Source organism: Pan troglodytes, chromosome Y (genome assembly GCF_028858775.2).
Source record: "Pan troglodytes isolate AG18354 chromosome Y, NHGRI_mPanTro3-v2.0_pri, whole genome shotgun sequence".
NCBI classification, from domain to species: Eukaryota; Metazoa; Chordata; class Mammalia; order Primates; family Hominidae; genus Pan; species Pan troglodytes.
The window spans coordinates 11,734,116-11,748,958 of NC_072422.2; positions in this window are offsets into that span (position 1 = coordinate 11,734,116).

A 14,843-nucleotide genomic window follows, 5' to 3' on the forward strand; every position below is an offset into this window, starting at 1 on the left:
CAAGGTGATAATAAGGAGAAGGTCAGGAAAAAACATGTGACCAAAGAATCCATGTCATAATTAAGTTCAAGGGAATGTACTATGCCTGGACATGCACGTAGGCCAGATTGATGTTTCTCTCCACCCAAACATCTCAGTGAAGTAAAGAATAACAAGGCAGCATTGCTGCAAACATGTCTCACCTCCCACCGTAGGACGTTTTTTCTCCCATCTCATAATTGAACAAATGTACAATCAGATTTTATACCGAGACATTCTGTTCCCAGGGGCAGGCAGGAGACATTGGCCTTCCTCTATCTCAACTGCAAGAGGCTTTCCTCTTTAACCAATCCACCTCAGCACAGACCGTTTACAGGTGTTGGGCTGGGGGATGTTCAGGTCTTTCTTATCCCACAAAGCCATATTTCAGACTATCACATGGGGAGAAACTTTGGACAATACTCAGATTTCAAGGGCAGAAGTCCCTGCAGCTTTCCACAGGGCTTTGTGCCCTTGGTTTATTGAGACTAGAGAATGGGAATAACTTTTACCAAGTATACTGCTTGTAAACATTTTGTTAACAAGGAATGTCCTGCACAGCCCTAGATCTCTTAAACCTTGATTTCATACTACACATGTTTTTGTGAGCTCCAGGTTGGGTGAAAGTGGCTGGGGCAAAGTGGCTGGGGCAAAGTTACAAATTAACATCTCAGCAAAGCAATTGTTTAAAGTACAAGTCTTTTTCAAAATGGAGTCTCTTATGTCTTCCCTTCCTACATAGACACAGTAACAGCCTGATCTCTCTTTCTTTTCCCTACATATGAACCAGCCTGAAGAAACGTCAAGTAGATCTTCAGGAATAAACTGTGAAATGCATAAGGATACAAAGGATCTGCAGGACGCCTCAGGCCTTCCTAGATGTTGTTGGGTTGAGTCTTTTAAACCTACCCCACTATGATTTCTTGGTACAGCCTGTCTGTGTTCCCTAGGGTTTCTTTTTCAGGTGGGGCTTCCTGCAGCAGCATCAGAAGCTGCTGTGCTATGATGTGATTTTGTGGGAGTGTTGTGAATGTTGGATGTGTGTGTGTGTGTGTGTGTGTGTGTGTGGTGTGTTGCTGTGTGTGTTTGTGTATGTGTGGCTGTAAGTTGGTCACCTTAACATAAAAGTGGCTAACGCACTGCAGTGCTTCCTTTTTTTGAATCTCCCAACCTTTTGCTGGCCTGTCTTTGTGACGCTGCTTGGGATGCAAGACTATATGTTTTTCATTTTCCTGTGGATCACAAATCCACAGTTAATTTAGAGGCTTGCTGAGACCCGCTGGTGTTCTATTCACCTCTCCCTGGAAGAAAAGTCACTCTTCTAGAAATAAGAGGAGCACATCAAATCCAAAAACAGACATATTTCTGTTTTTCATTGTCCTGCAGCCAACCCAGGGAGAGACACTAGCAGTTCTGTCCACAGGGCCCCTTGAATTTACCTCCAATTTGGTTCATAGCCGAGCAGGTGCTTCACATTGTAAGGGTTAATGTTCACTCCTCCAACATCTTGGGATTTCATTCTTGAACAGAGTGTGAGCAGAAATAAGGTCAGATGGGGTGAGAATTCAATCTCATTTACCTGGTGAGGGGTAAGTAGAGTCCTGCACCTTCACTTGCAAAAAAAGTGAAGACAGATGACACAGAAGGTGCTTCCAACAGCATCCCTGCATTTAGTTAATTGCACAAGCAGTCCACACCATTGCCAGGTGTTCAGGTGTGAGTACTTCTACTTAAAGGGAATATTTACAGTGCAAAACTGGGCCATCCTGGCAAACTCCCGATTTGAGGAATTTCATACCCGGAGCCGAATGGGAGTGAGATGTATTGATGCTGGGTGGGATGTGCCCTGCACACTTGCTTCTTCTTTTCCAGACTTCCATGTTCCTAATTGGCCTAGTGTTTCCTGGGTCTGGTTCCATGTCTTCTACACAAAGCAATTCACAGTACACAGAGGATGACATTCATAGGAATCCATTGTGTGAGTGTTTCCTTCTAAACACTGTCACATTTTAATTACTGGACAGCTGTCACAAGTTTAAAGCCATAAATTCCCGTTACATCGGCCACCAAGGAAACTCTTTTTCTTCCACTTCAATCAGAAGGATGTACAATTTCTGTAGGATGAGAAGCAGGCAGCTGTGTCTGGCTTTTTTCTGGTAGTCTGTCTCTGTTTCATTACATCCACACATCCTTTTTCATTGTGCAGGGAGTCTCTCACTGTGCTGTTACTGGATGGGATTGCCTCTTGCAACAGATCTTTTGTCTGCCAGGGATTTCAGGGAGCAAAAGGGTACTTTGTGTAGGCTGGCTGTGATCCGGGTTGTGCGTGGTGGTCTTCTTGTGGGAACTGACTTTGTTTGCACTTTGCAGAAGGATCTGTGTCTTCTGACAGGAATCTTTGAACTTTGCCTGGACTCCAGCTCAAGTCAGCTCATTCTTTCAAATGAACCTTGATTTTCCTTTATTTTCATAGGGAATCCACAATGGGCACCCTTTTCATGATTGCAAATGCCACAAACATCCACTGAGACACAGTGTCAACCTACTCTGCACCCTTGAGAGGCAAGTTTGAAGTGTGAGAACATTACTCCACCATGGACTTGCCTTTGTGTTTCTTCCTGCCTACACGGCCCAGGATGAAGGAATGCAGCGAGGTCAAGAGCCAGGTGAAGAGTCATCTTTCACTGACACCCAGCTCTGGGGTCTCAGGAATGATTCCATCACACAAAGAACCCTGAACAACTCACTATACTATTTTCCCATCCCCATGGGTCCCAATTATTGCACACAGTCTCATTCAGGAATGGAGTCAGAAGAGAAGTTCCAGCGACCACCTCACAGTCATGAAACATCTCTTTTTCCCGCAGGACCTGACCATGGAGATTGCCCAAAGCAGATCTAATTTCAAGATTTTTAGGGTCCCACAGTGGTTTATCACAGGCAGTCTTTTTTTCTGATGCCTGGCCAGTTCTGCCTGTACCATTTTCCTCTGCTTATGCAGGCTAATACCTCTGACAGCCAGGCTCAGGAGGCTGCCTTGTGAGTGAGCATGCACTATTCTCAGGGCATCAGGCCACAGCTGTCAGCTCTGGATTATGTCACAAAGAATGTCTCCATTGCCTAGCAACAAGTCCCTACACTTGTCCATGGAGGTTCATCGGTTGTGGACTCTCGTCTCTCTTCTCTGTGGTATTCTCAGGATAGTCCCACGATCCTAGAAGAAGACAGACTAGAGTCAGCCTTCAGAAATGTCACACAGAGCCCATGGAATGAAGCACAAAATCTCTAAGGGTCCAAAATTATCTCCAGAATACCTCAGGGCTGCCTAAACGTTGAAGGGATGAGTCCTTTTAAAACTCGCCTCATAGTGACTTACAGGTAGAGCCCACCTGTATTCCCTGGGTTCACTCTCTTCCAGGTGGGGATTCTAGCAGAACAACACAGCCTCAGAATGTTCCAGGCTGTGTGTTTCTGTGAGATTGTTGTGAGTGTTAGACATCTTCATGTATGTGTTTCTCGGAGTGATTGTGTGTGTGTGTGTGTGTGTGTGTGTCTGTAAGTGGAATCTGCTTAAAGGAATGTGGCTAGTGCACAACAGCTCTTCTTTCTGAGGGGGCTCTTTGAACCTTTTTGTGGGCTGTCGGTTTGAGCTCTGCTTGGGCTGCAGGGCTCCATGTTCTTTATTATTCCGTGGATCATGCAACTGCAGTGAATTGGGAGGCTGGCTGAGACACTCTGGTCCTGTGACCAACCGAGGGTGAGATATTTGCCATCCTGTACATAAGGTATCTTTAATGTACCACAAATTTGGTTCCCAGCTGAAGAGGTTCTTCACATCGTTCAGAGGCACTGCTCCATAGGCTTGAGATTTCATTCTGAAACAAAGGGTGTGAGAATCAATAATGTCAGATAGGGTTGAGGATAGAATATGGTGAGGGGTGGTTGGGATCAAACCTATTCACCTGCAAAAAAGGTGAAGAAAGATGACACAGAAGGTGCTTCCAACTGCATCAACCCATTCCCTTAATTGCACAAGCAGCCTACACCATAGCCCGGTGATCAGGTGGGCGTACTGCAATGTGAAGGTAACATTTGGAGTGAAAACTGGGACCATCCAGGCAAACTCCTAAATTGTAGGCTTTTATACCTGGAGCCAAATGGGAGTGGAATAGATTGACACTGGGTGGGATGTGGCCTCCACTCTTGCTTCTTCTTTTCCTGATTTCCATGTTCATCATAAGCTTGGGTTTCCTGGGCCTGGCTCAATGTCTTCCACACTAAACATTTCCCAATTCACAGAAAACGACCATCATGAGAATTTATTGTCTGAGTGTTTCCCTCCAAACACAGTCACATTTTAATGACTGGGCATCAGTTACATTTTAAAAACAATAAATTCCATTACAGCCACCAGAAAGAAAACTCTTATGCTTTCACTTATATCAGAAAACTGCATGATTCCCATAGGATGAGAAGCAATCAGCTGTGTTTGACTTTTGCCTGGTAATCTGGGTTCTGTTTCATTTTATTTGCACATCCTTTCTCATTGTGGGTTGGGGGCTCTTTCATTTGGCTGTTGCTGGATGAGACTGTCTCCCACCACAGATCTTTAGGCTGCCACACATTTCAGGGAGCAAAAGGGATTTCGTATAAGCTGGCTGGGCTCCAGGGTGTGGGTCATTGTCTCGTTGTAGGGGCTGAGGTTGTTTGCACTTTGCAGGAGACTTTTGGGTCCTCTGACCAAAATACTTCAATGTTGCTTGGACTTCAGCAAAAGTCAGTTCATTCTCTCAGGCGAGCCTTGATTTTTTTTTTTTTTTTTTCACTTTCATTGGGGGTCCACACTGAAGCTCAACAACAATACTGGACACCATTTTCAGGATTGCAGTCACTGACATTGTCTCAACCTCATCTGTACCAATGAGAGGCCAGTTCAAGGTGTGAAAACAATGCCCCACCATGTTCTTTCCTTTGTTGTTGTTCCTACCTTTCTCAGAAAGCCCCTGAGGGGTCCAGGATGAAGGGAGGCAGTAAAGTCAAGGTCAAGGGTAAGGCCGTCTTTCACTGACACCGGCCTCTGGTGTCTGAGAAATGATTCCATCACCCAAAAAACCTAAGCGACTCACCAGACTATATTCCAATCCACGACTCACCAGACTATATTCCAATCCCCATAAGACAACATTCTTGCACAGAGCCTATTTCAGGAATGATGTGAGAAGAGCAGTTTCCAGTGAACAATTCACAGTCTTAAAACGCCTTTTCCTCCAGGGGGATGCAACCACAGAGAAGGCTTAAAGGGACCCTAAGGTTGAGATTTTTAGGGTCCCATAGCGGGTTATCACAGGCAGCCTTTTACCTGGTACCTGGTTGGCTGTACATTTTTCTCTGCTTAGGCAGGCTGACAGCTTGGAGAGCCAGGTGCCCCAGCCTGGTCTTGTGAATGCACATGCACTAGTCTCAGGGCACCAGGCCTAATTGTGAGCTCTGGCTAGTGTCACAATAAATAACCCACTTTCCTGGAGATATGTCCTTGCAGCTTGGCATAGATGGAGACCTCCATGGACAAATAACAGCATTGCACTCTCACCTGTCTTCTCAGTGGGATCCATGAGATAGTCCCATGGTGCTAAGTGAGAGCAGACATGAGACATCCTGAAGAAAATTCAAGCAGAGCCCCAGGAATAAACCTGGAAGTCCCTAAAAATCCAAAAGGATCTCCAGGATGCCTCAGGCCTGCCTAGACATTGTAGAGGTGAGTCTTTTTGAAACTCACTCCACAGTGATTTCTAGCTACATCTCACCTGCGTTTTCTGGTGTTGCTCTCTCCCAGGTGGGTCTTTCTGCAGAATCAGTCAGCCCCAGAAGCTGCCAGGTTGTATGTTTTTGTGGAAGTGTTGTGAGTGTTGGATGTCTGCATGTGTACGTTGCTTTGACTGTGTATGTTTGTGTCTGTATCTGTAAGTGAAGTCTGCTTAAAGGCATGTCGTTAATGCACTCCAGTGCTTTGTGTGTGTGTGTGTGTGTCTCCCAGCCTTTTGTTGGCCTGTAGGTGTCACTCTGCTCTGACTGCAGAGCTCCAGGTTCTTTACTTCTCTGTGGATTATTAGTGCAAAATGAATTTGGAGGCTGGCTGAGACCTGCCAGGGTCCAAACCACACACAATGTGTGTGTCTGCACACACACACATACACAGAAAAAGCCACTGTTCTAGTTGCAGGAGCACACCACACCCAAGTAGAAACATCTTCAGGTGTTTTATTGTCATGTGGACAACTCATGATGAAGAGACACTAGCAGTCTTGTCCGCGAGGCTGTTTTTTTTTTTTTTTTTTTTTTTTTTTTTTTTGAGACAGAGTCTGGCTCTGTTGCCCAGGGTGGAGTGCAGTGGTGTGATATTGCCTCACTGCAAGCTCCGCCTCCTGGGTTCATGCCATTCTCCTGCCTCAGCCTCCCTAGCAGCTGGGATCACAGTCTCCCACTTAAGGAGACTTTAAGCAGATTCCACTGTGACCTAGAAGTCACAGTGTGGAAATTTCAAAGAGACTCATCTAGGCAGGCCTGAGGCATCCTGCAGATCCCTTTGTATCCTTAGAGATTTTGCAGTTTATTCCTGGGGCTCTGCTTGACTTTTCTTCAGGCTGGCTGACATCTGCACTGTCCTAGGGTACAGGATGGCAAGTATCTCACCCTGGGTTGGCCACAGGACAAGGAAACACTAAAAGATATCTGTTCTTGAGTGCGTTGTGCCCCTCTTCTTTCTAGAAGAGTGGTTTATTTGCAGAGGGATGTGATTTGGACCCCAGAGTTTCTCAGCCAGCCTCCCAATTCACTGCAGTTGCATGATCCACAGAATAATAAAGAACATGGAGCCCTGCAGCCCAAGCAGAGCTCAAACTGACAGGCCACAAAAAGATTCAAAGAGCCCCCTCAGAAAGAAGAGCTGTTGTGCACTAGCCATATTCCTTTAAGTAGATTTAGTAGAGACAGGGTTTCACATTGTTAGCCAGGATGGTCTTGAGCTCGTGACCTCGTGATCTGCCTGCCTCAGCCTCCCAAAGTGCTAGGATTACACGCATGAGCCACTGTGCCCAGCCATCTGCAGGGCTTTTTGAATTTACCTCAAATTCAGTTCGTAGCTGAGCAGGTGATTCAAGTCTTGAGGGAGCACTCCTCTATCTTATGGGGATTTCATTCTGAATCAGAGAGTGTGAGCAGCAGTAAGTTCAGGTAGGGGTAAGGATACAATCTGGTGAGAAGGGGATAGGGCCTCGCACATTTTCTTGCCAAAATCATGAATACAGATGACACAGAAGGTGCTTCCAACTGCCAGAGCCAGCCTAACGAATGCACAAGTGCTAGTCTCAGGGCACCAGGCCTGGGCTGTGAGTTCTGGCTATCATCACAATGAATGCCACCATTGCCTAGAGACAATTATCTGTGGTTTGTGGGAGAAGGAGACCTTTGTGAGTTGCTTCCGCAGTGGACTCTTGCCTGTCTTCTCTGTGTTTTTCTCGAGATAGTCCCATGACCCTAGGAAAGTGCAGATGTCAGCCAGCCTGAAGAAAAGCCAAGCAGAGCCCCAGGAATAAACTATAAAATCTCTAAGGATACAAAAAGATCTGCAGGATGACTCAGGCCTGCCTAGATGAGTCCCTTTGAAATTTCCACACTGTGATTTCTAGGTCAGCCCATCTGTTTTCTACGTGGTTGCTCTCTCCCAGGTGGGGCTTTCTTCAGAATGACAGTTTCAGAAGCTAGTGGGCTGTGTTTCTTTGGGAGTGTTGTGAGTGCTGGATGTCTTTGTTTGTGTGTTTTGTAGTTGGGGGGACATGTTGTGTTTGTGTGTGTGTTTGTGTATGTGTTGGTTTGCCTTTAAGAGGAGTCTACTTAAAGTAATGTGGCTAATACACATGAGTGCTTTTGTGTGTGTGTGTGTGTGTGTGTGTATGTGTGTGTGTCTCCCAACTTGTATTGACCTCTCTGTGTGTCTCTGATTCGGCTGCAAGCCTCCCTCTTTTTTATTTTCCTGTGGATCATGAATCCACAGTGAATAGGAAGGCTGGCTGATACCCTCCAATGTCCAACATACATCCCTCTGCAAGAAAAAAAAGACCACCATTCTAGAAAGAAGAGGAACACACCACAGGCTATAACAGACATCTCCCAGTCTTTTACCATCGTGCGGCCAATCCAGGGAGAGATACTAGCCCTATTTTTGGCAGGGCCTCTTGAATTTAGCTCAAATTCGGTTTCCAGCCAAGCAGCTCCTTCATGTCATGAGGAGTAACTGCTCCATCATTATGAGATTTCATTCTGGAACAGAGAGTGTGAGCAGCAATAAGGTCAGATGGAGGTGAAGGTACCATCTGGTGAGTGGTGTATCAGATCCCACATCTTCACCTGCAAGAAAGGTGAAGACGGATGACACAGAAGTTTCTTCAAACTGCATCCATGTATTTCCTTGACTGCACAAGCAGTCCACACTGTGTCCCAGTGTTCAGGTGGGAGTGCTCTAATGTACAGGGATCATTTGGAGTGCAAACTTGGTCCACTGGCAAACTCGATTTGAGGGCTTTCATATCGGAGCCAAATGGGAGTGGGATGGATTGATGCTAAATGGGATGTGGCCTCCACACTTGAGCCTTTTTTTCTGACCTCCATGTTCCTCATTGGTCTAGCTTTACCTGGGTCTGTCTCAATGTCTTCCACACTAAACGTTTCCCAGTTCATGGAGGATGAGCCACATGGGAATTTATTACATGAGTATTTCGATCTAAACACTTTCACGTTTAAATGACTGGTCATCTGTGATACTTTTAAAACTGTAAATTACCATTACAGCCACCAACAAAAAATCACCTGTTCTCCCACTTCTATCAGAGGGCCGCATGATTCCTGAAGGATGAGAAGTAGGCAGCCATGTCTGACTTTTGCCTGGCAACCTGGGCTCTTTTTCATTACATCTGCATGTCCTTTCTCATTGTGAAAATGATCTTTTATTTCACAGTTGCTGGAAAGGACTGCCTCTTGCAACACATGTTTTGGCTACCAGGGATTTCAGGGAACAAAATGACTGCAAGTATGCTAGCTGCACTCCAGATTGTGGGTGGTGGGCTCCTTGTGGGGACTGAGGTTGCTTGCACTTTGCAGGAGGCTTTTAGGTCCTCTGACAGGAATCTTTGATAGTTTCTTGTACTCCAGCACGAGTCAGCTCATTCTCTCATGTAGGCCTTGATTTTCATTTGCTTTCACCATGGTCCACAATGCCCCTAAATAGCAATACTGAACAATTTTCAGACTTGTAATTGCCAAAGACGGCCTCCGAGACACTATCTCAACATCATCTCCATCCATGAGAGGCCAGTCCGAGGTGTGAGAACACTGCTCCTCCTCTGACTTTTCTTTGTCATGATTTCTGCTTTTCCCAGACAGCCCCTGCAAGGCCCCAGTTGAAGGGGGCACTCAGGTCAATGGTCCAACCATCTTTTGCTTACACCTATCTCTGGGGCCTATGGTATGATTCCTTCACCCAAAGACCCCTTGACAACTCATCAAACTATATTCTTATCCCCATGGGACCCAATTCTTGCACATAGACTGTTTCAGGAATGGAGTAAAAGGAGCATTTTCTGAAGAAAGCCTCTAAGTCCCAAATACCCACTACTCCAGAGGGACCAAATATGGAGATGGCCCAAAGGGGTCTTAAGGTCAAGGCTTTTAGAGTTCAGAAGTGAGGTGTCACAGGCAGACTTTTTTCTGATATCAAGCCACTTCTGCTTGTATCCTATTCCTCTGCTTAGGCAGGCTGATAGCTCTAACAGCCAGGCATCAGAGTCTGCCTTGCAAGACTAGTGCAATTGCACATGCACTAGTCTCAGGGCACCAATTCTGAGCTGTGAGCTCTGGTTATCCTCACAATGAATGCCACAGTTTCCCAGCAACAACTCCCTGCAACTTAGCAGATAAGGAGACCCCTGTGGAGGTGTGTCAGCGGTAGAATCTCACCTATCTTCTCTGTGGGATCTACAGGAGAGTTTCATGATAATAGGAGAGGGCAGATTTGAGCCAGCCTGTAGAAACCTCAAGCAGAGCCCCAGCAATAAACAGCAAAATCCTGAAGGACCCAGAAGGATCTCCTGGATGTCTCAGACCTGCCTTGATGTCGCAGTGGTGAGTCCTTTTGAAGTTTGCCTCATTGTAATGTTTAGGCACGGCCCACCTGTGTTTCCCAGGGTTGCTCTTTCGCAAGTGGGGCTTCCTGCAGAACCACAGAACCTCAGAATCTGCCAGGATTTGTGTTTCTGTGGCAGTGTTGTGAGTATTGGATGTGTGGGTGTGAAAGAGAGAGACTTTGTGTGTTTGTGTGTGTGCCTGTAATTGGAGCCTGCTTAAAGGAATGTGGTGCTTCTTTTTTTTGTCTCCCAAACTTTTGGTGGCCAGTCTGTGTCGCTCTGCTTGAGCTGTGGGGCTCTTTGTTCTTTATTTTTCTGTGGATCATGAATCCACAGTGAATTAGAAGGTTGGTTGAGTCTTTCTGGGGTCCAAATCACCTCTCCCTGCCAAAAAAATACCACTTTTCTAGAAAGGAGAGGAGCACACCATACCCAAGAAAAGACGTCTCTCAGTGTTTCATTGTCATTGTGGCAAACCCTAGGAGAGATACTACCAGTCCTGTCCACAAGGACCTTTTGAATTTACCTCAAATTTGCTTCCCACCTGAGCAGGTACATCATGTCATAAGGGGACATTCCTCCATTGTCTTGGGATTTTATTCTGGGACCGAGGGTGTGAACACCCATAAGGTTAGATAAGGGTAAGGATAATATCTGGTTTCCCTTGTCACAGAGGATGACCATCATGGGGATCCATTGTGTGAGTGTTTCCTTCAAAACACTGGGATATTTTAATGACTGAGAAGTTGTGATATTCTTAAACCATTAATTCCCATTACAGCCACCAAAAAGGAAACTCTTGTTCTCCCACTTCTATCAGAGGGCTGCATGATTCCTGCAGGATGAGAAGCAGGCAGCCATGTCTGGCTTTTGTATGATAATCTAGACTCTATTTCATTTCATCTGCATGTCCTTTCTCATTATGGAGGGTGTCTTTCATTGGGATATTGCCAGATGGGACCTCCTCTCACCACCGATATTCTGACTGCCAGGGATTTTAGAGAGCAATAGAGACTTCAGCTAGGCTGGCATCACTCCAGGTTGTTTATCATGGTCTCTTTGTGGGGGCTGAGAATGGACCCTGCAGGAGGATTTTGGGTCCTCTGACAGGAATCTTTGAACGTTTACTGGACTCCAGCACAAGTCAACTCACTCTCTCAGATAAGCCTTGATTTTTCCTTGCTTTCATGGGGTTTCCACATATCCTTTCAACAGCACTACTGGACACCATTTTCAGATATTCCATCACCTCAAACCGACACTTAGACATTACATCAACCTGAAATGCACCCGTGAGAGGCCAGTCCGAGGTGCGAGACCACTGCTCTCTTTTGGACTTTGCTTTGTCATGGTTCCTGTCTTTTCCAGAGTGCTTCTGTGAGGCCCAGGATGAAGGGAGGCAGTGAGGTCAAGGGCCCAGCCATCTTTCTCTAACATCGGCTTCTTGGGTCTCAGGTATGATTCCATCCCCCAAAGATGCCTCAACAAATCACCAGACTATATTAAAATTCAATGGGACCAGATTCTTGCCCTGAGCCTCTTTTGCGAATGGAATCAGAAGAGCAGTTTCCAGCGACCTCCTCACAATCTCGAACAGCCTCTTCCTCCAGTGGGTCCCAACCACGGTGATGGCCTGAAGGGACCCTAAAGACTAGACTTTTAGGGTCCCGCTGTGGGTTATCACAGGCAGTCTTTTTCCTGATACCATGTTGTCTCCACCTGTAGCATTCTTCACTGCTTCAGCAGGCTGACAGCTCTGAGAGCCCTGCGTCGAAACACACCTCACGAATGCGCAAGCGCTAGTCTCAGGGCACCTTTCCTAAGATGTGAACTCTAGCTAGCCTCACGATGAAAGCCACCATATCTTAACTACAAGTCCCTTTGGCTTGGCGGAGAAGGAGACCTTTTTGGAGAGGCGTTGGAATTGGACTCTTTCCTATCTTCTCTGCGGGATCCATAGGATAGTCCCATAATGGTAAAAGGGAGCAGATGTGAGCCATCCTCAAGAATTGTCAAGAAGAGCCCCAGGAATAAACCGCAAAATCCCTAAGAATCAAAAGCGATCTGCAGGATGCCTCAGGTCTGCCTAGACATTGTAAGGGCGAGTATTTTTGAAACTGAACCCATTGTGATTTCTAGGTATAGCCTGCCTGTGTTCCCTGGAGTTGCTCTCTCCCATGTGGGGCTTCCTACAGAATGAAGCAGCCTCAGAAGCTACCGTCCTGTGTGTTTCTGTGGGAATATTGCTAATGTAGGATGTCTGCATGTGTGTAGTTTTTGTGTTTGTGTGTGTGTGTGTGTGTGTGTGTGTGTACCCGTAAGAGGAGCCTACATAAAAATATGTTGCTAACGCACTGCAGCACTTCATTTTTTTTTTTAGTCTCCCAATCTTTTAGTGGCCTATCTGTATGGCTCTGCTTGGGCTGTGGGGATCCAGGTTCATTATTTTTCTGTGGATCATGAATCTGCAGTGAACTGGGAGGCTGGCTGAGAGAGGTCAGGTCTCAAATCACCTCCTCTTCAAAAAAAAAAAAAAAAAAAAACACTCTTCTCGAAAAAGGGGAACACACCACAGCCTAGGACAGACCTGTGTTACATTGTCCTCTGGGCAACCCAAGGAGAGGCATTAGCAATCATGTTTGCAAGGCCCCTTGATTATATGTCAAATTCAGTTCCCAGTGGAGTGGTTTCTTCAGGTAGTGAGGGGGCACTCTTCCATTGTCCTGATATTTCATTCTGGGAAGAGAGTGTGAGCAGCAATAAGGTCACATAGGGATGAGGATATAATCTGGTGAGGGAGAGATGGGGTCCATCACTTTCACCTACAAAAAAGTAAAGACAGATGACACTGAAGGTGCTTCCAACAGCATCCCCATATTTCCCTAATTGCACAAGCAGTACACACCATGGCCCAGAGTTCAGGTTGGAGTACTCCAACCTGCAGGAAATGTATCAAAGCCCCAAATGAAGGGAGGCAGTGAGGTTAAGGGCCCAGCCATCCTCACTGGCACCCACCTCTGGGGTCTCAGGTATGACTATATAACCCAAATACCCCTCCAAAACTCACCAGGCTACATGCCCATCCGCATGGGAAATAACTCTTGCACACAGCCTCCATCAATAATGCAGTCAGAAGAGCAGTTTCCAGCAAAAACCTCCACCTCAAAACGCCTCCTCCTCCAGTGGGAACCAAACACAGAGATGGCCTGAAAGGTCTGTAAGTGTGAGACTTTTATGGTCCCGCGGTTATTGCAGGCAGCCTTTTTCCTGATATCATGTTGGCTCCACCTGTAACATTCTCCACTGCTTCAGCAAGCTGACAGCTCTGAGAGCCCTGCATGTGTTATCACAGGAAGCCTTTTTCCCCATACCAGGACAACTCTGCCCATACCATGTTCCTCTACTTAGGCTGACAGCTCTGACGGCCAGTCTCCTGAGCCTGCAAGGGAATGTGCATGCACTAGTCTCAGGGCACCAAACCTGAGCTGTGAGCTCTGGCCAGCATCACAATGAATGTCTCCATTGCCTAGCAATAAGTCCTTGCAGCTTGGCCAAGAAAGAGACATCCATGGAGGTGTGTCCGTGGTAGACTCTCGTCTGTCTTCTCTGTGGGATCCATGGGATAGTCCCATGATCCTAGGAGAGAGCAGACATGAACCAGCCTGAAAAAGTATCAAGCAGAGCACCAGGAATAAACCACAAAATCCCTAAGGATCCAAAAGGATCTGCAGGATGCCTCAGGCCTACCTAGACATTGTAGCGGTGAATCTTTTTGAAACTTGCTCCACTGCGATTATTAGGTACAGCCTGCCTGTGTTCCCTCGGGTTGCTCTCTCCCAGATGGGGCTTCCTGCAGAAACATGAAGCATCAGGATTTAAGGGCTGTGTGTTTCTGTGGGAATATTGTGAGTGTTGGATGACTTCGTGTGTGTGAGGATTCATGTGTTTGTGTGTGTGTGTGCCTGTAAGTAGAGTCTGCTTAAAGGAATATGGCTAACACACTTCAGTGCTTTTTCTTTTTTCTTTCTCTCTTTTTTTTTTTTTTTTTTTTTTTTTTTTTTGAGTCTCCCAACATTTTGGTGGCCAGTCTGTGTGGCTCTGCTTGGGCTTTGGGGTTTGGTGTTCTTTATTTTTCTGTGGATCAATAATCTGCAGTGAATGGGGAGGTGGGCTGAGACCCGCTGGAATCCAAATCATCTCCCCCTGGAAAAAAAAATTTAAAAGCCACTCTTCTAGATAGACAGAAGAGGAGCACACCACACAAGAGAAACAGACGTCTCCCAAAGTTTTATTGTTTCTTGGCCAACCCATTGAGAGACACAAGCAGTTCTGCCAAGAGTTCCCCTTGAATTTACCTCAAATTCAGTTCTCCGTTAAGCTCGTGCTTCATGTAATCAGGGGGCACTTCTACATTGTCTTGCTATTTCATTCTAGGCCATAGAGTGTGAGCAGCAATAAGATCAGATAGGAGTGAGGATACAATCAGCAGAGGGGTGGACGGGGTCCCTCACATTTACTTGCAAAAAAACAGGAGGACAGATAATGCAGAAGGTGCTTCCAATTCCATCTCTGCCTTCCCTTAATTGCACAAGCAGTCAATACCATAGCCCAGTGTTCAGGTGGGAGTATTCCAACGTGCAAGAAACATTT